Raw genomic sequence first — 20,032 nt, 5'->3', positions numbered from 1 at the left:
AGTAATCGGCATATTAAGTCATAATAATGAGTTCCATCGTTTTCAATGGAAAATCTCCATTAGTCCACACAAAATAGGAAAACTCCTCTGTCAATTTGACAGCCGTTAACATATTTAACATGTTCTTTATTTTCCGCTGATTTTAGGATGATAGAACCGCAGAAATTATATCAGCTCTAAAACAGAAAAAGTTCAGCCAAAAAACATTAAAAAAATTGAACGATTTTTAAAACCAATATTAGTAACATTGCTTTAAAGAAAAACAAAGCATTGATTATTTTTTTACAGCTACCAAACATGATTGAACAAATATCCAGTGTGTGAAAAAAAAAAGTCATTTTGGAAAAAACTTAGTGTTCTAGGTCTGCCCAGGGAAGCATTCTGAAAAGGCGCTCATTTGGGGGTATAGCTCAGTGGTAGAGCATTTGACTGCAGATCAAGAGGTCCTTGCTTCAAATCCGAGTGCCCCCTTGCCCTACTTTTCAATAAAGAAATACTTTATCATTTGATTAGTTACTAGAAATTCAAATAAAATTACAAAAAATGGACAGGTTTTTAAACCAATTTGAAAAACACTTCTTATAAAATAAATAATTAAATGGTTGATTCTTTTTTGCAGCTACCAAACATGATTGAACAAATATCCAGTGTGTAAAGAAACTCATTTTTGAAAATATATAGGATGCCAGGTCTGCTTGGGGAAACACTCCCGAAAGGCGCTCGTTTGGGGGTATAGCTCAGTGGTAGAGCATTTGACTGCAGATCAAGAGGTCCTTGGTTCAAATCCGAGTGCCCCTTTGCCCTTCTTTTCAATAAAGAAATACTTTATCATTTGATTAGTTACTAGAAATTAAAAAAAAATTACAAAAAATGGACAGGTTTTTAAACCAATTTGAAAAACACTTCTTATAAAATAAATAATTAAATGGTTGATTCTTTTTTGCAGCTACCAAACATGATTGAACAAATATCCAGTGTGTAAAGAAACTCATTTTTGAAAATATATAGAATGCTAGGTCTGCTTGGGGAAACACTCCCAAAAGGTGCTCGTTTGGGGGTATAGCTCAGTGGTAGAGCATTTGACTGCAGATCAAGAGGTCCTTGGTTCAAATCCGAGTGCCCCCTTGCCTTAATTTTCAATAAAGACGTACTTTATCATCCGTTTAGCGGCTGGAAATTCAAAGGTGATTGGGCGTAAATTAGCTGAGAGGTTACCACAAATCGATATTCACTCTATGATAATACTGAGTTCCATGGTTGCCAGTGGAAAATCTTGTTTTCGCAGGAAGACATGCGTTATAACCTGTTAAGCGAATGCACATCTAGAGGTCATCGGACAAAAATTAGCCAAGCTCTTAAGTGGATACCAGTAATCGGCATATTAAGTCATAATAATGAGTTCCATCGTTTTCAATGGAAAATCTCCATTAGTCCACACAAAATAGGAAAACTCCTCTGTCAATTTGACAGCCGTTAACATATTTAACATGTTCTTTATTTTCCGCTGATTTTAGGATGATAGAACCGCAGAAATTATATCAGCTCTAAAACAGAAAAAGTTCAGCCAAAAAAAATTCAAAAAATTGGACGATTTTTAAAACCAATATTAGTAACATTGCTTTAAAGAAAAACAAAGCATTGATTATTTTTTTACAGCTACCAAACATGATTGAACAAATATCCAGTGTGTGAAAAAAAAAGTCATTTTGGAAAAAACTTAGTGTTCTAGGTCTGCCCAGGGAAGCACTCCAAAAAGGCGCTCGTTTGGGGGTATAGCTCAGTGGTAGAGCATTTGACTGCAGATCAAGAGGTCCTTGGTTCAAATCCGAGTGCCCCCTTGCCCTTCTTCTCAATAAAGAAATACTTTATCATTTGATTAGTTACTAGAAATTAAAAAAAAAATTACAAAAAATGGACAGGTTTTTAAACCAATTTGAAAAACACTTCTTATAAAATAAATAATTAAATGGTTGGTTCTTTTTTGCAGCTACCAAACATGATTGAACAAATATCCAGTGTGTAAAGAAACTCATTTTTGAAAATATATAGAATGCTAGGTCTGCTTGGGGAAACACTCCCAAAAGGTGTTTGTTTGGGGGTATAGCTCAGTGGTAGAGCATTTGACTGCAGATCAAGAGGTCTTTGGTTCAAATCTGAGTGCCCCCTTGCCTTAATTTTCAATAAAGTCGTACTTTATCATCCGTTTAGCGGCTGGAAATTCAAAGGTGATTGGGCGTAAATTAGCTGAGAGGTTACCACAAATCGATATTTACTCTATGATAATACTGAGTTCCATGGTTGCCAGTGGAAAATCTTGTTTTCGCAGGAAGACATGCGTTATAACCTGTTAAGCGAATGCACATCTAGAGGTCATCGGACAAAAATTAGCCAAGCTCTTAAGTGGATACCAGTAATCGGCATATTAAGTCATAATAATGAGTTCCATCGTTTTCAATGGAAAATCTCCATTAGTCCACACAAAATAGGAAAACCTCTCTGTCAATTTGATAGCCGTTAACATATTTAACATGTTCTTTATTTTCCGCTGATTTTAGGATGATAGAACCGCAGAAATTATATCAGCTCTAAAACAGAAAAAGTTCAGCCAAAAAAAATTCAAAAAATTGGACGATTTTTAAAACCAATATTAGTAACATTGCTTTAAAGAAAAACAAAGCATTGATTATTTTTTTACAGCTACCAAACATGATTGAACAAATATCCAGTGTGTGAAAAAAAAAGTCATTTTGGAAAAAACTTAGTGTTCTAGGTCTGCCCAGGGAAGCACTCCAAAAAGGCGCTCGTTTGGGGGTATAGCTCAGTGGTAGAGCATTTGACTGCAGATCAAGAGGTCCTTGGTTCAAATCCGAGTGCCCCCTTGCCCTTCTTTTCAATAAATAAATACTTTATCATTTGATTAGTTACTAGAAATTCAAAAAAAATTACAAAAAATGGACAGGTTTTTAAACCAATTTGAAAAACACTTCTTATAAAATAAATAATTAAATGGTTGATTCTTTTTTGCAGCTACCAAACATGATTGAACAAATATCCAGTGTGTAAAGAAACTCATTTTTGAAAATATATAGGATGCTAGGTCTGCTTGGGGAAACACTCCCAAAAGGCGCTCATTTGGGGGTATAGCTCAGTGGTAGAGCATTTGACTGCAGATCAAGAGGTCCTTGGTTCAAATCCGAGTGCCCCTTTGCCCTTCTTTTCAATAAAGAAATACTTTATCATTTGATTAGTTACTAGAAATTCAAAAAAAATTACCAAAAATGGACAGGTGTTTAAACCAATTTGAAAAACACTTCTTATAAAATAAATAATTAAATGGTTGATTCTTTTTTGCAGCTACCAAACATGATTGAACAAATATCCAGTGTGTAAAGAAACTCATTTTTGAAAATATATAGAATGCTAGGTCTGCTTGGGGAAACACTCCCAAAAGGCGCTCGTTTGGGGGTATAGCTCAGTGGTAGAGCATTTGACTGCAGATCAAGAGGTCCTTGGTTCAAATCCGAGTGCCCCCTTGCCTTAATTTTCAATAAAGACGTACTTTATCATCCGTTTAGCGGCTGGAAATTCAAAGGTGATTGGGCGTAAATTAGCTGAGAGGTTACCACAAATCGATATTTACTCTATGATAATACTGAGTTCCATGGTTGCCAGTGGAAAATCTTGTTTTCGCAGGAAGACATGCGTTATAACCTGTTAAGCGAATGCACATCTAGAGGTCATCGGACATAAATTAGCCAAGCTCTTAAGTGGATACTAGTAATCGGCATATTAAGTCATAATAATGAGTTCCATCGTTTTCAATGGAAAATCTCCATTAGTCCACACAAAATAGGAAAACTCCTCTGTCAATTTGACAGCCGTTAACATATTTAACATGTTCTTTATTTTCCGCTGATTTTAGGATGATAGAACCGCAGAAATTATATCAGCTCTAAAACAGAAAAAGTTCAGCCAAAAAACATTCAAAAAATTGAACGATTTTTAAAACCAATATTAGTAACATTGCTTTAAAGAAAAACAAAGCATTGATTATTTTTTTACAGCTACCAAACATGATTGAACAAATATCCAGTGTGTGAAAAAAAAAGTCATTTTGGAAAAAACTTAGTGTTCTAGGTCTGCCCAGGGAAGCATTCTGAAAAGGCGCTCATTTGGGGGCATAGCTCAGTGGTAGAGCATTTGACTGCAGATCAAGAGGTCCTTGGTTTAAATCCGAGTGCCCCCTTGCCCTTCTTTTCAATAAAGAAATACTTTATCATTTGATTAGTTACTAGAAATTCAAATAAAATTACAAAAAATGGACAGGTTTATAAACCAATTTGAAAAACACTTCTTATAAAATAAATAATTAAACGGTTGATTCTTTTTTGCAGCTACCAAACATGATTGAACAAATATCCAGTGTGTAAAGAAACTCATTTTTGAAAATATATAGGATGCTAGGTCTGCTTGGGGAAACACTCCGAAAAGGCGCTCATTTGGGGGTATAGCTCAGTGGTAGAGCATTTGACTGCAGATCAAGAGGTCCTTGGTTCAAATCCGAGTGCCCCTTTGCCCTTCTTTTCAATAAAGAAATACTTTATCATTTGATTAGTTACTAGAAATTCAAAAAAAATTACAAAAAATGGACAGGTGTTTAAACCAATTTGAAAAACACTTCTTATAAAATAAATAATTAAATGGTTGATTCTTTTTTGCAGCTACCAAACATGATTGAACAAATATCCAGTGTGTAAAGAAACTCATTTTTGAAAATATATAGAATGCTAGGTCTGCTTGGGGAAACACTCCCAAAAGGCGCTCGTTTGGGGGTATAACTCAGTGGTAGAGCATTTGACTGCAGATCAAGAGGTCCTTGGTTCAAATCCGAGTGCCCCCTTGCCTTAATTTTCAATAAAGACGTACTTTATCATCTGTTTAGCGGCTGGAAATTCAAAGGTGATTGGGCGTAAATTAGCTGAGAGGTTACCACAAATCGATATTTACTCTATGATAATACTGAGTTCCATGGTTGCCAGTGGAAAATCTTGTTTTCGCAGGAAGACATGCGTTATAACCTGTTAAGCGAATGCACATCTAGAGGTCATCGGACAAAAATTAGCCAAGCTCTTAAGTGGATACTAGTAATCGGCATATTAAGTCATAATAATGAGTTCCATCGTTTTCAATGGAAAATCTCCATTAGTCCACACAAAATAGGAAAACTCCTCTGTCAATTTGACAGCCGTTAACATATTTAACATGTTCTTTATTTTCCGCTGATTTTAGGATGATAGAACCGCAGAAATTATATCAGCTCTAAAACAGAAAAAGTTCAGCCAAAAAACATTCAAAAAATTGAACGATTTTTAAAACCAATATTAGTAACATTGCTTTAAAGAAAAACAAAGCATTGATTATTTTTTTACAGCTACCAAACATGATTGAACAAATATCCAGTGTGTGAAAAAAAAAGTCATTTTGGAAAAAACTTAGTGTTCTAGGTCTGCCCAGGGAAGCATTCTGAAAAGGCGCTCATTTGGGGGTATAGCTCAGTGGTAGAGCATTTGACTGCAGATCAAGAGGTCCTTGCTTCAAATCCGAGTGCCCCCTTGCCCTTCTTTTCAATAAAGAAATACTTTATCATTTGATTAGTTACTAGAAATTCAAATAAAATTACAAAAAATGGACAGGTTTTTAAACCAATTTGAAAAACACTTCTTATAAAATAAATAATTAAATGGTTGATTCTTTTTTGCAGCTACCAAACATGATTGAACAAATATCCAGTGTGTAAAGAAACTCATTTTTGAAAATATATAGGATGCCAGGTCTGCTTGGGGAAACACTCCCAAAAGGCGCTCGTTTGGGGGTATAGCTCAGTGGTAGAGCATTTGACTGCAGATCAAGAGGTCCTTGGTTCAAATCCTAATGCCCCTTTGCCCTTCTTTTCAATAAAGAAATACTTTATCATTTGATTAGTTACTAGAAATTAAAAAAAAATTACAAAAAATGGACAGGTTTTTAAACCAATTTGAAAAACACTTCTTATAAAATAAATAATTAAATGGTTGATTCTTTTTTGCAGCTACCAAACATGATTGAACAAATATCCAGTGTGTAAAGAAACTCATTTTTGAAAATATATAGAATGCTAGGTCTGCTTGGGGAAACACTCCCAAAAGGTGCTCGTTTGGGGGTATAGCTCAGTGGTAGAGCATTTGACTGCAGATCAAGAGGTCCTTGGTTCAAATCCGAGTGCCCCCTTGCCTTAATTTTCAATAAAGACGTACTTTATCATCCGTTTAGCGGCTGGAAATTCAAAGGTGATTGGGCGTAAATTAGCTGAGAGGTTACCACAAATCGATATTCACTCTATGATAATACTGAGTTCCATGGTTGCCAGTGGAAAATCTTGTTTTCGCAGGAAGACATGCGTTATAACCTGTTAAGCGAATGCACATCTAGAGGTCATCGGACAAAAATTAGCCAAGCTCTTAAGTGGATACCAGTAATCGGCATATTAAGTCATAATAATGAGTTCCATCGTTTTCAATGGAAAATCTCCATTAGTCCACACAAAATAGGAAAACCCCTCTGTCAATTTGACAGCCGTTAACATATTTAACATGTTCTTTATTTTCCGCTGATTTTAGGATGATAGAACCGCAGAAATCATATCAGCTCTAAAACAGAAAAAGTTCAGCCAAAAAAAATTCAAAAAATTGGACGATTTTTAAAACCAATATTAGTAACATTGCTTTAAAGAAAAACAAAGCATTGATTATTTTTTTACAGCTACCAAACATGATTGAACAAATATCCAGTGTGTGAAAAAAAAAGTCATTTTGGAAAAAACTTAGTGTTCTAGGTCTGCCCAGGGAAGCACTCCAAAAAGGCGCTCGTTTGGGGGTATAGCTCAGTGGTAGAGCATTTGACTGCAGATCAAGAGGTCCTTGGTTCAAATCCGAGTGCCCCCTTGCCCTTCTTTTCAATAAATAAATACTTTATCATTTGATTAGTTACTAGAAATTCAAAAAAAATTACAAAAAATGGACAGGTTTTTAAACCAATTTGAAAAACACTTCTTATAAAATAAATAATTAAATGGTTGATTCTTTTTTGCAGCTACCAAACATGATTGAACAAATATCCAGTGTGTAAAGAAACTCATTTTTGAAAATATATAGGATGCTAGGTCTGCTTGGGGAAACACTCCCAAAAGGCGCTCATTTGGGGGTATAGCTCAGTGGTAGAGCATTTGACTGCAGATCAAGAGGTCCTTGGTTCAAATCCGAGTGCCCCTTTGCCCTTCTTTTCAATAAAGAAATACTTTATCATTTGATTAGTTACTAGAAATTCAAAAAAAATTACAAAAAATGGACAGGTGTTTAAACCAATTTGAAAAACACTTCTTATAAAATAAATAATTAAATGGTTGATTCTTTTTTGCAGCTACCAAACATGATTGAACAAATATCCAGTGTGTAAAGAAACTCATTTTTGAAAATATATAGAATGCTAGGTCTGCTTGGGGAAACACTCCCAAAAGGCGCTCGTTTGGGGGTATAACTCAGTGGTAGAGCATTTGACTGCAGATCAAGAGGTCCTTGGTTCAAATCCGAGTGCCCCCTTGCCTTAATTTTCAATAAAGACGTACTTTATCATCCGTTTAGCGGCTGGAAATTCAAAGGTGATTGGGCGTAAATTAGCTGAGAGGTTACCACAAATCGATATTTACTCTATGATAATACTGAGTTCCATGGTTGCCAGTGGAAAATCTTGTTTTCGCAGGAAGACATGCGTTATAACCTGTTAAGCGAATGCACATCTAGAGGTCATCGGACATAAATTAGCCAAGCTCTTAAGTGGATACTAGTAATCGGCATATTAAGTCATAATAATGAGTTCCATCGTTTTCAATGGAAAATCTCCATTAGTCCACACAAAATAGGAAAACTCCTCTGTCAATTTGACAGCCGTTAACATATTTAACATGTTCTTTATTTTCCGCTGATTTTAGGATGATAGAACCGCAGAAATTATATCAGCTCTAAAACAGAAAAAGTTCAGCCAAAAAACATTCAAAAAATTGAACGATTTTTAAAACCAATATTAGTAACATTGCTTTAAAGAAAAACAAAGCATTGATTATTTTTTTACAGCTACCAAACATGATTGAACAAATATCCAGTGTGTGAAAAAAAAAGTCATTTTGGAAAAAACTTAGTGTTCTAGGTCTGCCCAGGGAAGCATTCTGAAAAGGCGCTCATTTGGGGGCATAGCTCAGTGGTAGAGCATTTGACTGCAGATCAAGAGGTCCTTGGTTTAAATCCGAGTGCCCCCTTGCCCTTCTTTTCAATAAAGAAATACTTTATCATTTGATTAGTTACTAGAAATTCAAATAAAATTACAAAAAATGGACAGGTTTATAAACCAATTTGAAAAACACTTCTTATAAAATAAATAATTAAACGGTTGATTCTTTTTTGCAGCTACCAAACATGATTGAACAAATATCCAGTGTGTAAAGAAACTCATTTTGAAAATATATAGGATGCTAGGTCTGCTTGGGGAAACACTCCGAAAAGGCGCTCATTTGGGGGTATAGCTCAGTGGTAGAGCATTTGACTGCAGATCAAGAGGTCCTTGGTTCAAATCCGAGTGCCCCTTTGCCCTTCTTTTCAATAAAGAAATACTTTATCATTTGATTAGTTACTAGAAATTCAAAAAAAATTACAAAAAATGGACAGGTGTTTAAACCAATTTGAAAAACACTTCTTATAAAATAAATAATTAAATGGTTGATTCTTTTTTGCAGCTACCAAACATGATTGAACAAATATCCAGTGTGTAAAGAAACTCATTTTTGAAAATATATAGAATGCTAGGTCTGCTTGGGGAAACACTCCCAAAAGGCGCTCGTTTGGGGGTATAACTCAGTGGTAGAGCATTTGACTGCAGATCAAGAGGTCCTTGGTTCAAATCCGAGTGCCCCCTTGCCTTAATTTTCAATAAAGACGTACTTTATCATCTGTTTAGCGGCTGGAAATTCAAAGGTGATTGGGCGTAAATTAGCTGAGAGGTTACCACAAATCGATATTTACTCTATGATAATACTGAGTTCCATGGTTGCCAGTGGAAAATCTTGTTTTCGCAGGAAGACATGCGTTATAACCTGTTAAGCGAATGCACATCTAGAGGTCATCGGACAAAAATTAGCCAAGCTCTTAAGTGGATACTAGTAATCGGCATATTAAGTCATAATAATGAGTTCCATCGTTTTCAATGGAAAATCTCCATTAGTCCACACAAAATAGGAAAACTCCTCTGTCAATTTGACAGCCGTTAACATATTTAACATGTTCTTTATTTTCCGCTGATTTTAGGATGATAGAACCGCAGAAATTATATCAGCTCTAAAACAGAAAAAGTTCAGCCAAAAAACATTCAAAAAATTGAACGATTTTTAAAACCAATATTAGTAACATTGCTTTAAAGAAAAACAAAGCATTGATTATTTTTTTACAGCTACCAAACATGATTGAACAAATATCCAGTGTGTGAAAAAAAAAGTCATTTTGGAAAAAACTTAGTGTTCTAGGTCTGCCCAGGGAAGCATTCTGAAAAGGCGCTCATTTGGGGGTATAGCTCAGTGGTAGAGCATTTGACTGCAGATCAAGAGGTCCTTGCTTCAAATCCGAGTGCCCCCTTGCCCTTCTTTTCAATAAAGAAATACTTTATCATTTGATTAGTTACTAGAAATTCAAATAAAATTACAAAAAATGGACAGGTTTTTAAACCAATTTGAAAAACACTTCTTATAAAATAAATAATTAAACGGTTGATTCTTTTTTGCAGCTACCAAACATGATTGAACAAATATCCAGTGTGTAAAGAAACTCATTTTTGAAAATATATAGGATGCTAGGTCTGCTTGGGGAAACACTCCGAAAAGGCGCTCATTTGGGGGTATAGCTCAGTGGTAGAGCATTTGACTGCAGATCAAGAGGTCCTTGGTTCAAATCCGAGTGCCCCTTTGCCCTTCTTTTCAATAAAGAAATACTTTATCATTTGATTAGTTACTAGAAATTCAAAAAAAATTACAAAAAATGGACAGGTGTTTAAACCAATTTGAAAAACACTTCTTATAAAATAAATAATTAAATGGTTGATTCTTTTTTGCAGCTACCAAACATGATTGAACAAATATCCAGTGTGTAAAGAAACTCATTTTTGAAAATATATAGAATGCTAGGTCTGCTTGGGGAAACACTCCCAAAAGGCGCTCGTTTGGGGGTATAACTCAGTGGTAGAGCATTTGACTGCAGATCAAGAGGTCCTTGGTTCAAATCCGAGTGCCCCCTTGCCTTAATTTTCAATAAAGACGTACTTTATCATCTGTTTAGCGGCTGGAAATTCAAAGGTGATTGGGCGTAAATTAGCTGAGAGGTTACCACAAATCGATATTTACTCTATGATAATACTGAGTTCCATGGTTGCCAGTGGAAAATCTTGTTTTCGCAGGAAGACATGCGTTATAACCTGTTAAGCGAATGCACATCTAGAGGTCATCGGACAAAAATTAGCCAAGCTCTTAAGTGGATACTAGTAATCGGCATATTAAGTCATAATAATGAGTTCCATCGTTTTCAATGGAAAATCTCCATTAGTCCACACAAAATAGGAAAACTCCTCTGTCAATTTGACAGCCGTTAACATATTTAACATGTTCTTTATTTTCCGCTGATTTTAGGATGATAGAACCGCAGAAATTATATCAGCTCTAAAACAGAAAAAGTTCAGCCAAAAAACATTCAAAAAATTGAACGATTTTTAAAACCAATATTAGTAACATTGCTTTAAAGAAAAACAAAGCATTGATTATTTTTTTACAGCTACCAAACATGATTGAACAAATATCCAGTGTGTGAAAAAAAAAGTCATTTTGGAAAAAACTTAGTGTTCTAGGTCTGCCCAGGGAAGCATTCTGAAAAGGCGCTCATTTGGGGGTATAGCTCAGTGGTAGAGCATTTGACTGCAGATCAAGAGGTCCTTGCTTCAAATCCGAGTGCCCCCTTGCCCTTCTTTTCAATAAAGAAATACTTTATCATTTGATTAGTTACTAGAAATTCAAATAAAATTACAAAAAATGGACAGGTTTTTAAACCAATTTGAAAAACACTTCTTATAAAATAAATAATTAAATGGTTGATTCTTTTTTGCAGCTACCAAACATGATTGAACAAATATCCAGTGTGTAAAGAAACTCATTTTTGAAAATATATAGGATGCCAGGTCTGCTTGGGGAAACACTCCCAAAAGGCGCTCGTTTGGGGGTATAGCTCAGTGGTAGAGCATTTGACTGCAGATCAAGAGGTCCTTGGTTCAAATCCGAGTGCCCCTTTGCCCTTCTTTTCAATAAAGAAATACTTTATCATTTGATTAGTTACTAGAAATTAAAAAAAAATTACAAAAAATGGACAGGTTTTTAAACCAATTTGAAAAACACTTCTTATAAAATAAATAATTAAATGGTTGATTCTTTTTTGCAGCTACCAAACATGATTGAACAAATATCCAGTGTGTAAAGAAACTCATTTTTGAAAATATATAGAATGCTAGGTCTGCTTGGGGAAACACTCCCAAAAGGTGCTCGTTTGGGGGTATAGCTCAGTGGTAGAGCATTTGACTGCAGATCAAGAGGTCCTTGGTTCAAATCCGAGTGCCCCCTTGCCTTAATTTTCAATAAAGACGTACTTTATCATCCGTTTAGCGGCTGGAAATTCAAAGGTGATTGGGCGTAAATTAGCTGAGAGGTTACCACAAATCGATATTCACTCTATGATAATACTGAGTTCCATGGTTGCCAGTGGAAAATCTTGTTTTCGCAGGAAGACATGCGTTATAACCTGTTAAGCGAATGCACATCTAGAGGTCATCGGACAAAAATTAGCCAAGCTCTTAAGTGGATACCAGTAATCGGCATATTAAGTCATAATAATGAGTTCCATCGTTTTCAATGGAAAATCTCCATTAGTCCACACAAAATAGGAAAACCCCTCTGTCAATTTGACAGCCGTTAACATATTTAACATGTTCTTTATTTTCCGCTGATTTTAGGATGATAGAACCGCAGAAATCATATCAGCTCTAAAACAGAAAAAGTTCAGCCAAAAAAAATTCAAAAAATTGGACGATTTTTAAAACCAATATTAGTAACATTGCTTTAAAGAAAAACAAAGCATTGATTATTTTTTTACAGCTACCAAACATGATTGAACAAATATCCAGTGTGTGAAAAAAAAAGTCATTTTGGAAAAAACTTAGTGTTCTAGGTCTGCCCAGGGAAGCACTCCAAAAAGGCGCTCGTTTGGGGGTATAGCTCAGTGGTAGAGCATTTGACTGCAGATCAAGAGGTCCTTGGTTCAAATCCAAGTGCCCCATTGCCCTTCTTTTCAATAAAGAAATACTTTATCATTTGATTAGTTACTAGAAATTCAAAAAAAATTACAAAAAATGGACAGGTTTTTAAACCAATTTGAAAAACACTTCTTATAAAATAAATAATTAAATGGTTGATTCTTTTTTGCAGCTACCAAACATGATTGAACAAATATCCAGTGTGTAAAGAAACTCATTTTTGAAAATATATAGGATGCTAGGTCTGCTTGGGGAAACACTCCCAAAAGGCGTTCATTTGGGGGTAACGCTCAGTGGTAGAGCATTTGACTGCAGATCAAGAGGTCCTTGGTTCAAATTCGAGTGCCCCTTTGCCCTTCTTTTCAATAAAGAAATACTTTATCATTTGATTAGTTACTAGAAATTCAAAAAAAATTACAAAAAATGGACAGGTGTTTAAACCAATTTGAAAAACACTTCTTATAAAATAAATAATTAAATGGTTGATTCTTTTTTGCAGCTACCAAACATGATTGAACAAATATCCAGTGTGTAAAGAAACTCATTTTTGAAAATATATAGAATGCTAGGTCTGCTTGGGGAAAAACTCCCAAAAGGCGCTCGTTTGGGGGTATAGCTCAGTGGTAGAGCATTTGACTGCAGATCAAGAGGTCCTTGGTTCAAATCCCAGTGCCCCCTTGCCTTAATTTTCAATAAAGACGTACTTTATCATCCGTTTAGCGGCTGGAAATTCAAAGGTGATTGGGCGTAAATTAGCTGAGAGGTTACCACAAATCGATATTTACTCTATGATAATACTGAGTTCCATGGTTGCCAGTGGAAAATCTTGTTTTCGCAGGAAGACATGCGTTATAACCTGTTAAGCGAATGCACATCTAGAGGTCATCGGACAAAAATTAGCCAAGCTCTTAAGTGGATACTAGTAATCGGCATATTAAGTCATAATAATGAGTTCCATCGTTTTCAATGGAAAATCTCCATTAGTCCACACAAAATAGGAAAACTCCTCTGTCAATTTGACAGCCGTTAACATATTTAACATGTTCTTTATTTTCCGCTGATTTTAGGATGATAGAACCGCAGAAATTATATCAGCTCTAAAACAGAAAAAGTTCAGCCAAAAAACATTCAAAAAATTGAACGATTTTTAAAACCAATATTAGTAACATTGCTTTAAAGAAAAACAAAGCATTGATTATTTTTTTACAGCTACCAAACATGATTGAACAAATATCCAGTGTGTGAAAAAAAAGTCATTTTGGAAAAAACTTAGTGTTCTAGGTCTGCCCAGGGAAGCATTCTGAAAAGGCGCTCATTTGGGGGTATAGCTCAGTGGTAGAGCATTTGACTGCAGATCAAGAGGTCCTTGGTTCAAATCCGAGTGCCCCCTTGCCCTTCTTTTCAATAAAGAAATACTTTATCATTTGATTAGTTACTAGAAATTCAAATAAAATTACAAAAAATGGACAGGTTTTTAAACCAATTTGAAAAACACTTCTTATAAAATAAAAAATTAAATGGTTGATTCTTTTTTGCAGCTACCAAACATGATTGAACAAATATCCAGTGTGTAAAGAAACTCATTTTTGAAAATATATAGGATGCTAGGTCTGCTTGGGGAAACACTACCAAAAGGCGCTCATTTGGGGGTATAGCTCAGTGGTAGAGCATTTGACTGCAGATCAAGAGGTCCTTGGTTCAAATCCGAGTGCCCCTTTGCCCTTCTTTTCAATAAAGAAATACTTTATCATTTGATTAGTTACTAGAAATTCAAAAAAAATTACAAAAATTGGACAGGTGTTTAAACCAATTTGAAAAACACTTCTTATAAAATAAATAATTAAATGGTTGATTCTTTTTTGCAGCTACCAAACATGATTGAACAAATATCCAGTGTGTAAAGAAACTCATTTTTGAAAATATATAGAATGCTAGATCTGCTTGGGGAAACACTCCCAAAAGGCGCTCGTTTGGGGGTATAGCTCAGTGGTAGAGCATTTGACTGCAGATCAAGAGGTCCTTGGTTCAAATCCGAGTGCCCCCTTGCCTTAATTTTCAATAAAGACGTACTTTATCATCCGTTTAGCGGCTGGAAATTCAAAGGTGATTGGGCGTAAATTAGCTGAGAGGTTACCACAAATCGATATTCACTCTATGATAATACTGAGTTCCATGGTTGCCAGTGGAAAATCTTGTTTTCGCAGGAAGACATGCGTTATAACCTGTTAAGCGAATGCACATCTAGAGGTCATCGGACAAAAATTAGCCAAGCTCTTAAGTGGATACCAGTAATCGGCATATTAAGTCATAATAATGAGTTCCATCGTTTTCAATGGAAAATCTCCATTAGTCCACACAAAATAGGAAAACCCCTCTGTCAATTTGACAGCCGTTAACATATTTAACATGTTCTTTATTTTCCGCTGATTTTAGGATGATAGAACCGCAGAAATCATATCAGCTCTAAAACAGAAAAAGTTCAGCCAAAAAAAATTCAAAAAATTGGACGATTTTTAAAACCAATATTAGTAACATTGCTTTAAAGAAAAACAAAGCATTGATTATTTTTTTACAGCTACCAAACATGATTGAACAAATATCCAGTGTGTGAAAAAAAAAGTCATTTTGGAAAAAACTTAGTGTTCTAGGTCTGCCCAGGGAAGCACTCCAAAAAGGCGCTCGTTTGGGGGTATAGCTCAGTGGTAGAGCATTTGACTGCAGATCAAGAGGTCCTTGGTTCAAATCCGAGTGCCCCCTTGCCCTTCTTTTCAATAAATAAATACTTTATCATTTGATTAGTTACTAGAAATTCAAAAAAAATTACAAAAAATGGACAGGTTTTTAAACCAATTTGAAAAACACTTCTTATAAAATAAATAATTAAATGGTTGATTCTTTTTTGCAGCTACCAAACATGATTGAACAAATATCCAGTGTGTAAAGAAACTCATTTTTGAAAATATATAGGATGCTAGGTCTGCTTGGGGAAACACTCCCAAAAGGCGCTCATTTGGGGGTATAGCTCAGTGGTAGAGCATTTGACTGCAGATCAAGAGGTCCTTGGTTCAAATCCGAGTGCCCCTTTGCCCTTCTTTTCAATAAAGAAATACTTTATCATTTGATTAGTTACTAGAAATTCAAAAAAAATTACAAAAAATGGACAGGTGTTTAAACCAATTTGAAAAACACTTCTTATAAAATAAATAATTAAATGGTTGATTCTTTTTTGCAGCTACCAAACATGATTGAACAAATATCCAGTGTGTAAAGAAACTCATTTTTGAAAATATATAGAATGCTAGGTCTGCTTGGGGAAACACTCCCAAAAGGCGCTCGTTTGGGGGTATAACTCAGTGGTAGAGCATTTGACTGCAGATCAAGAGGTCCTTGGTTCAAATCCGAGTGCCCCCTTGCCTTAATTTTCAATAAAGACGTACTTTATCATCCGTTTAGCGGCTGGAAATTCAAAGGTGATTGGGCGTAAATTAGCTGAGAGGTTACCACAAATCGATATTTACTCTATGATAATACTGAGTTCCATGGTTGCCAGTGGAAAATCTTGTTTTCGCAGGAAGACATGCGTTATAACCTGTTAAGCGAATGCACATCTAGAGGTCATCGGACATAAATTAGCCAAGCTCTTAAGTGGATACTAGTAATCGGCATATTAAGTCATAATAATGAGTTCCATCGTTTTCAATGGAAAATCTCCATTAGTCCACACAAAATAGGAAAACTCCTCTGTCAATTTGACAGCCGTTAACATATTTAACATGTTCTTTATTTTCCGCTGATTTTAGGATGATAGAACCGCAGAAATTATATCAGCTCTAAAACAGAAAAAGTTCAGCCAAAAAACATTCAAAAAATTGAACGATTTTTAAAACCAATATTAGTAACATTGCTTTAAAGAAAAACAAAGCATTGATTATTTTTTTACAGCTACCAAACATGATTGAACAAATATCCAGTGTGTGAAAAAAAAAGTCATTTTGGAAAAAACTTAGTGTTCTAGGTCTGCCCAGGGAAGCATTCTGAAAAGGCGCTCATTTGGGGGCATAGCTCAGTGGTAGAGCATTTGACTGCAGATCAAGAGGTCCTTGGTTTAAATCCGAGTGCCCCCTTGCCCTTCTTTTCAATAAAGAAATACTTTATCATTTGATTAGTTACTAGAAATTCAAATAAAATTACAAAAAATGGACAGGTTTATAAACCAATTTGAAAAACACTTCTTATAAAATAAATAATTAAACGGTTGATTCTTTTTTGCAGCTACCAAACATGATTGAACAAATATCCAGTGTGTAAAGAAACTCATTTTTGAAAATATATAGGATGCTAGGTCTGCTTGGGGAAACACTCCGAAAAGGCGCTCATTTGGGGGTATAGCTCAGTGGTAGAGCATTTGACTGCAGATCAAGAGGTCCTTGGTTCAAATCCGAGTGCCCCTTTGCCCTTCTTTTCAATAAAGAAATACTTTATCATTTGATTAGTTACTAGAAATTCAAAAAAAATTACAAAAAATGGACAGGTGTTTAAACCAATTTGAAAAACACTTCTTATAAAATAAATAATTAAATGGTTGATTCTTTTTTGCAGCTACCAAACATGATTGAACAAATATCCAGTGTGTAAAGAAACTCATTTTTGAAAATATATAGAATGCTAGGTCTGCTTGGGGAAACACTCCCAAAAGGCGCTCGTTTGGGGGTATAACTCAGTGGTAGAGCATTTGACTGCAGATCAAGAGGTCCTTGGTTCAAATCCGAGTGCCCCCTTGCCTTAATTTTCAATAAAGACGTACTTTATCATCTGTTTAGCGGCTGGAAATTCAAAGGTGATTGGGCGTAAATTAGCTGAGAGGTTACCACAAATCGATATTTACTCTATGATAATACTGAGTTCCATGGTTGCCAGTGGAAAATCTTGTTTTCGCAGGAAGACATGCGTTATAACCTGTTAAGCGAATGCACATCTAGAGGTCATCGGACAAAAATTAGCCAAGCTCTTAAGTGGATACTAGTAATCGGCATATTAAGTCATAATAATGAGTTCCATCGTTTTCAATGGAAAATCTCCATTAGTCCACACAAAATAGGAAAACTCCTCTGTCAATTTGACAGCCGTTAACATATTTAACATGTTCTTTATTTTCCGCTGATTTTAGGATGATAGAACCGCAGAAATTATATCAGCTCTAAAACAGAAAAAGTTCAGCCAAAAAACATTCAAAAAATTGAACGATTTTTAAAACCAATATTAGTAACATTGCTTTAAAGAAAAACAAAGCATTGATTATTTTTTTACAGCTACCAAACATGATTGAACAAATATCCAGTGTGTGAAAAAAAAAGTCATTTTGGAAAAAACTTAGTGTTCTAGGTCTGCCCAGGGAAGCATTCTGAAAAGGCGCTCATTTGGGGGTATAGCTCAGTGGTAGAGCATTTGACTGCAGATCAAGAGGTCCTTGCTTCAAATCCGAGTGCCCCCTTGCCCTTCTTTTCAATAAAGAAATACTTTATCATTTGATTAGTTACTAGAAATTCAAATAAAATTACAAAAAATGGACAGGTTTTTAAACCAATTTGAAAAACACTTCTTATAAAATAAATAATTAAACGGTTGATTCTTTTTTGCAGCTACCAAACATGATTGAACAAATATCCAGTGTGTAAAGAAACTCATTTTTGAAAATATATAGGATGCTAGGTCTGCTTGGGGAAACACTCCGAAAAGGCGCTCATTTGGGGGTATAGCTCAGTGGTAGAGCATTTGACTGCAGATCAAGAGGTCCTTGGTTCAAATCCGAGTGCCCCTTTGCCCTTCTTTTCAATAAAGAAATACTTTATCATTTGATTAGTTACTAGAAATTCAAAAAAAATTACAAAAAATGGACAGGTGTTTAAACCAATTTGAAAAACACTTCTTATAAAATAAATAATTAAATGGTTGATTCTTTTTTGCAGCTACCAAACATGATTGAACAAATATCCAGTGTGTAAAGAAACTCATTTTTGAAAATATATAGAATGCTAGGTCTGCTTGGGGAAACACTCCCAAAAGGCGCTCGTTTGGGGGTATAACTCAGTGGTAGAGCATTTGACTGCAGATCAAGAGGTCCTTGGTTCAAATCCGAGTGCCCCCTTGCCTTAATTTTCAATAAAGACGTACTTTATCATCTGTTTAGCGGCTGGAAATTCAAAGGTGATTGGGCGTAAATTAGCTGAGAGGTTACCACAAATCGATATTTACTCTATGATAATACTGAGTTCCATGGTTGCCAGTGGAAAATCTTGTTTTCGCAGGAAGACATGCGTTATAACCTGTTAAGCGAATGCACATCTAGAGGTCATCGGACAAAAATTAGCCAAGCTCTTAAGTGGATACTAGTAATCGGCATATTAAGTCATAATAATGAGTTCCATCGTTTTCAATGGAAAATCTCCATTAGTCCACACAAAATAGGAAAACTCCTCTGTCAATTTGACAGCCGTTAACATATTTAACATGTTCTTTATTTTCCGCTGATTTTAGGATGATAGAACCGCAGAAATTATATCAGCTCTAAAACAGAAAAAGTTCAGCCAAAAAACATTCAAAAAATTGAACGATTTTTAAAACCAATATTAGTAACATTGCTTTAAAGAAAAACAAAGCATTGATTATTTTTTTACAGCTACCAAACATGATTGAACAAATATCCAGTGTGTGAAAAAAAAAGTCATTTTGGAAAAAAACTTAGTGTTCTAGGTCTGCCCAGGGAAGCATTCTGAAAAGGCGCTCATTTGGGGGTATAGCTCAGTGGTAGAGCATTTGACTGCAGATCAAGAGGTCCTTGCTTCAAATCCGAGTGCCCCCTTGCCCTTCTTTTCAATAAAGAAATACTTTATCATTTGATTAGTTACTAGAAATTCAAATAAAATTACAAAAAATGGACAGGTTTTTAAACCAATTTGAAAAACACTTCTTATAAAATAAATAATTAAATGGTTGATTCTTTTTTGCAGCTACCAAACATGATTGAACAAATATCCAGTGTGTAAAGAAACTCATTTTTGAAAATATATAGGATGCCAGGTCTGCTTGGGGAAACACTCCCAAAAGGCGCTCGTTTGGGGGTATAGCTCAGTGGTAGAGCATTTGACTGCAGATCAAGAGGTCCTTGGTTCAAATCCGAGTGCCCCTTTGCCCTTCTTTTCAATAAAGAAATACTTTATCATTTGATTAGTTACTAGAAATTAAAAAAAAATTACAAAAAATGGACAGGTTTTTAAACCAATTTGAAAAACACTTCTTATAAAATAAATAATTAAATGGTTGATTCTTTTTTGCAGCTACCAAACATGATTGAACAAATATCCAGTGTGTAAAGAAACTCATTTTTGAAAATATATAGAATGCTAGGTCTGCTTGGGGAAACACTCCCAAAAGGTGCTCGTTTGGGGGTATAGCTCAGTGGTAGAGCATTTGACTGCAGATCAAGAGGTCCTTGGTTCAAATCCGAGTGCCCCCTTGCCTTAATTTTCAATAAAGACGTACTTTATCATCCGTTTAGCGGCTGGAAATTCAAAGGTGATTGGGCGTAAATTAGCTGAGAGGTTACCACAAA

General features: G+C 35.2%; 24 non-coding genes across 24 annotated transcripts; all 24 read left to right on the top strand.

The window, feature by feature from the left end:
• The first annotated feature begins 1,053 nt into the window (after window positions 1-1,053).
• On the top strand, window positions 1,054-1,125 carry TRNAC-GCA (transfer RNA cysteine (anticodon GCA)). Its single transcript has one exon. It is a non-coding gene; the product is annotated as a tRNA-Cys (tRNA).
• A 641-nt stretch (window positions 1,126-1,766) lies between these two features.
• Window positions 1,767-1,838, top strand: TRNAC-GCA (transfer RNA cysteine (anticodon GCA)). Its single transcript has one exon. It is a non-coding gene; the product is annotated as a tRNA-Cys (tRNA).
• Window positions 1,839-2,807: 969 nt separating this feature from the next.
• TRNAC-GCA (transfer RNA cysteine (anticodon GCA)) lies at window positions 2,808-2,879 on the top strand. Its single transcript has one exon. It is a non-coding gene; the product is annotated as a tRNA-Cys (tRNA).
• A 582-nt stretch (window positions 2,880-3,461) lies between these two features.
• On the top strand, window positions 3,462-3,533 carry TRNAC-GCA (transfer RNA cysteine (anticodon GCA)). Its single transcript has one exon. It is a non-coding gene; the product is annotated as a tRNA-Cys (tRNA).
• Window positions 3,534-4,174: 641 nt separating this feature from the next.
• Window positions 4,175-4,246, top strand: TRNAC-GCA (transfer RNA cysteine (anticodon GCA)). Its single transcript has one exon. It is a non-coding gene; the product is annotated as a tRNA-Cys (tRNA).
• Window positions 4,247-4,501: 255 nt separating this feature from the next.
• TRNAC-GCA (transfer RNA cysteine (anticodon GCA)) lies at window positions 4,502-4,573 on the top strand. The gene has a single exon. It is a non-coding gene; the product is annotated as a tRNA-Cys (tRNA).
• A 1,622-nt stretch (window positions 4,574-6,195) lies between these two features.
• TRNAC-GCA (transfer RNA cysteine (anticodon GCA)) lies at window positions 6,196-6,267 on the top strand. The gene has a single exon. It is a non-coding gene; the product is annotated as a tRNA-Cys (tRNA).
• Window positions 6,268-6,908: 641 nt separating this feature from the next.
• On the top strand, window positions 6,909-6,980 carry TRNAC-GCA (transfer RNA cysteine (anticodon GCA)). Its single transcript has one exon. It is a non-coding gene; the product is annotated as a tRNA-Cys (tRNA).
• A 255-nt stretch (window positions 6,981-7,235) lies between these two features.
• On the top strand, window positions 7,236-7,307 carry TRNAC-GCA (transfer RNA cysteine (anticodon GCA)). Its single transcript has one exon. It is a non-coding gene; the product is annotated as a tRNA-Cys (tRNA).
• A 968-nt stretch (window positions 7,308-8,275) lies between these two features.
• On the top strand, window positions 8,276-8,347 carry TRNAC-GCA (transfer RNA cysteine (anticodon GCA)). The gene has a single exon. It is a non-coding gene; the product is annotated as a tRNA-Cys (tRNA).
• Window positions 8,348-8,601: 254 nt separating this feature from the next.
• TRNAC-GCA (transfer RNA cysteine (anticodon GCA)) lies at window positions 8,602-8,673 on the top strand. Its single transcript has one exon. It is a non-coding gene; the product is annotated as a tRNA-Cys (tRNA).
• Window positions 8,674-9,968: 1,295 nt separating this feature from the next.
• Window positions 9,969-10,040, top strand: TRNAC-GCA (transfer RNA cysteine (anticodon GCA)). The gene has a single exon. It is a non-coding gene; the product is annotated as a tRNA-Cys (tRNA).
• Window positions 10,041-11,335: 1,295 nt separating this feature from the next.
• TRNAC-GCA (transfer RNA cysteine (anticodon GCA)) lies at window positions 11,336-11,407 on the top strand. The gene has a single exon. It is a non-coding gene; the product is annotated as a tRNA-Cys (tRNA).
• A 255-nt stretch (window positions 11,408-11,662) lies between these two features.
• On the top strand, window positions 11,663-11,734 carry TRNAC-GCA (transfer RNA cysteine (anticodon GCA)). Its single transcript has one exon. It is a non-coding gene; the product is annotated as a tRNA-Cys (tRNA).
• A 2,007-nt stretch (window positions 11,735-13,741) lies between these two features.
• Window positions 13,742-13,813, top strand: TRNAC-GCA (transfer RNA cysteine (anticodon GCA)). The gene has a single exon. It is a non-coding gene; the product is annotated as a tRNA-Cys (tRNA).
• A 255-nt stretch (window positions 13,814-14,068) lies between these two features.
• On the top strand, window positions 14,069-14,140 carry TRNAC-GCA (transfer RNA cysteine (anticodon GCA)). Its single transcript has one exon. It is a non-coding gene; the product is annotated as a tRNA-Cys (tRNA).
• Window positions 14,141-14,395: 255 nt separating this feature from the next.
• TRNAC-GCA (transfer RNA cysteine (anticodon GCA)) lies at window positions 14,396-14,467 on the top strand. The gene has a single exon. It is a non-coding gene; the product is annotated as a tRNA-Cys (tRNA).
• A 641-nt stretch (window positions 14,468-15,108) lies between these two features.
• Window positions 15,109-15,180, top strand: TRNAC-GCA (transfer RNA cysteine (anticodon GCA)). Its single transcript has one exon. It is a non-coding gene; the product is annotated as a tRNA-Cys (tRNA).
• A 255-nt stretch (window positions 15,181-15,435) lies between these two features.
• Window positions 15,436-15,507, top strand: TRNAC-GCA (transfer RNA cysteine (anticodon GCA)). The gene has a single exon. It is a non-coding gene; the product is annotated as a tRNA-Cys (tRNA).
• A 968-nt stretch (window positions 15,508-16,475) lies between these two features.
• On the top strand, window positions 16,476-16,547 carry TRNAC-GCA (transfer RNA cysteine (anticodon GCA)). Its single transcript has one exon. It is a non-coding gene; the product is annotated as a tRNA-Cys (tRNA).
• Window positions 16,548-16,802: 255 nt separating this feature from the next.
• On the top strand, window positions 16,803-16,874 carry TRNAC-GCA (transfer RNA cysteine (anticodon GCA)). The gene has a single exon. It is a non-coding gene; the product is annotated as a tRNA-Cys (tRNA).
• Window positions 16,875-18,169: 1,295 nt separating this feature from the next.
• Window positions 18,170-18,241, top strand: TRNAC-GCA (transfer RNA cysteine (anticodon GCA)). Its single transcript has one exon. It is a non-coding gene; the product is annotated as a tRNA-Cys (tRNA).
• Window positions 18,242-19,537: 1,296 nt separating this feature from the next.
• Window positions 19,538-19,609, top strand: TRNAC-GCA (transfer RNA cysteine (anticodon GCA)). Its single transcript has one exon. It is a non-coding gene; the product is annotated as a tRNA-Cys (tRNA).
• Window positions 19,610-19,864: 255 nt separating this feature from the next.
• Window positions 19,865-19,936, top strand: TRNAC-GCA (transfer RNA cysteine (anticodon GCA)). Its single transcript has one exon. It is a non-coding gene; the product is annotated as a tRNA-Cys (tRNA).
• Window positions 19,937-20,032: the final 96 nt, after the last annotated feature.

The sequence above is a fragment of the Dendropsophus ebraccatus genome, chromosome 7, assembly GCF_027789765.1.
Source record: "Dendropsophus ebraccatus isolate aDenEbr1 chromosome 7, aDenEbr1.pat, whole genome shotgun sequence".
Classification (NCBI taxonomy): Eukaryota; Metazoa; Chordata; class Amphibia; order Anura; family Hylidae; genus Dendropsophus; species Dendropsophus ebraccatus.
The sequence above is the reverse complement of the archived record's forward strand: the minus strand, read 5'-3'. Positions and strand labels throughout refer to the sequence as shown.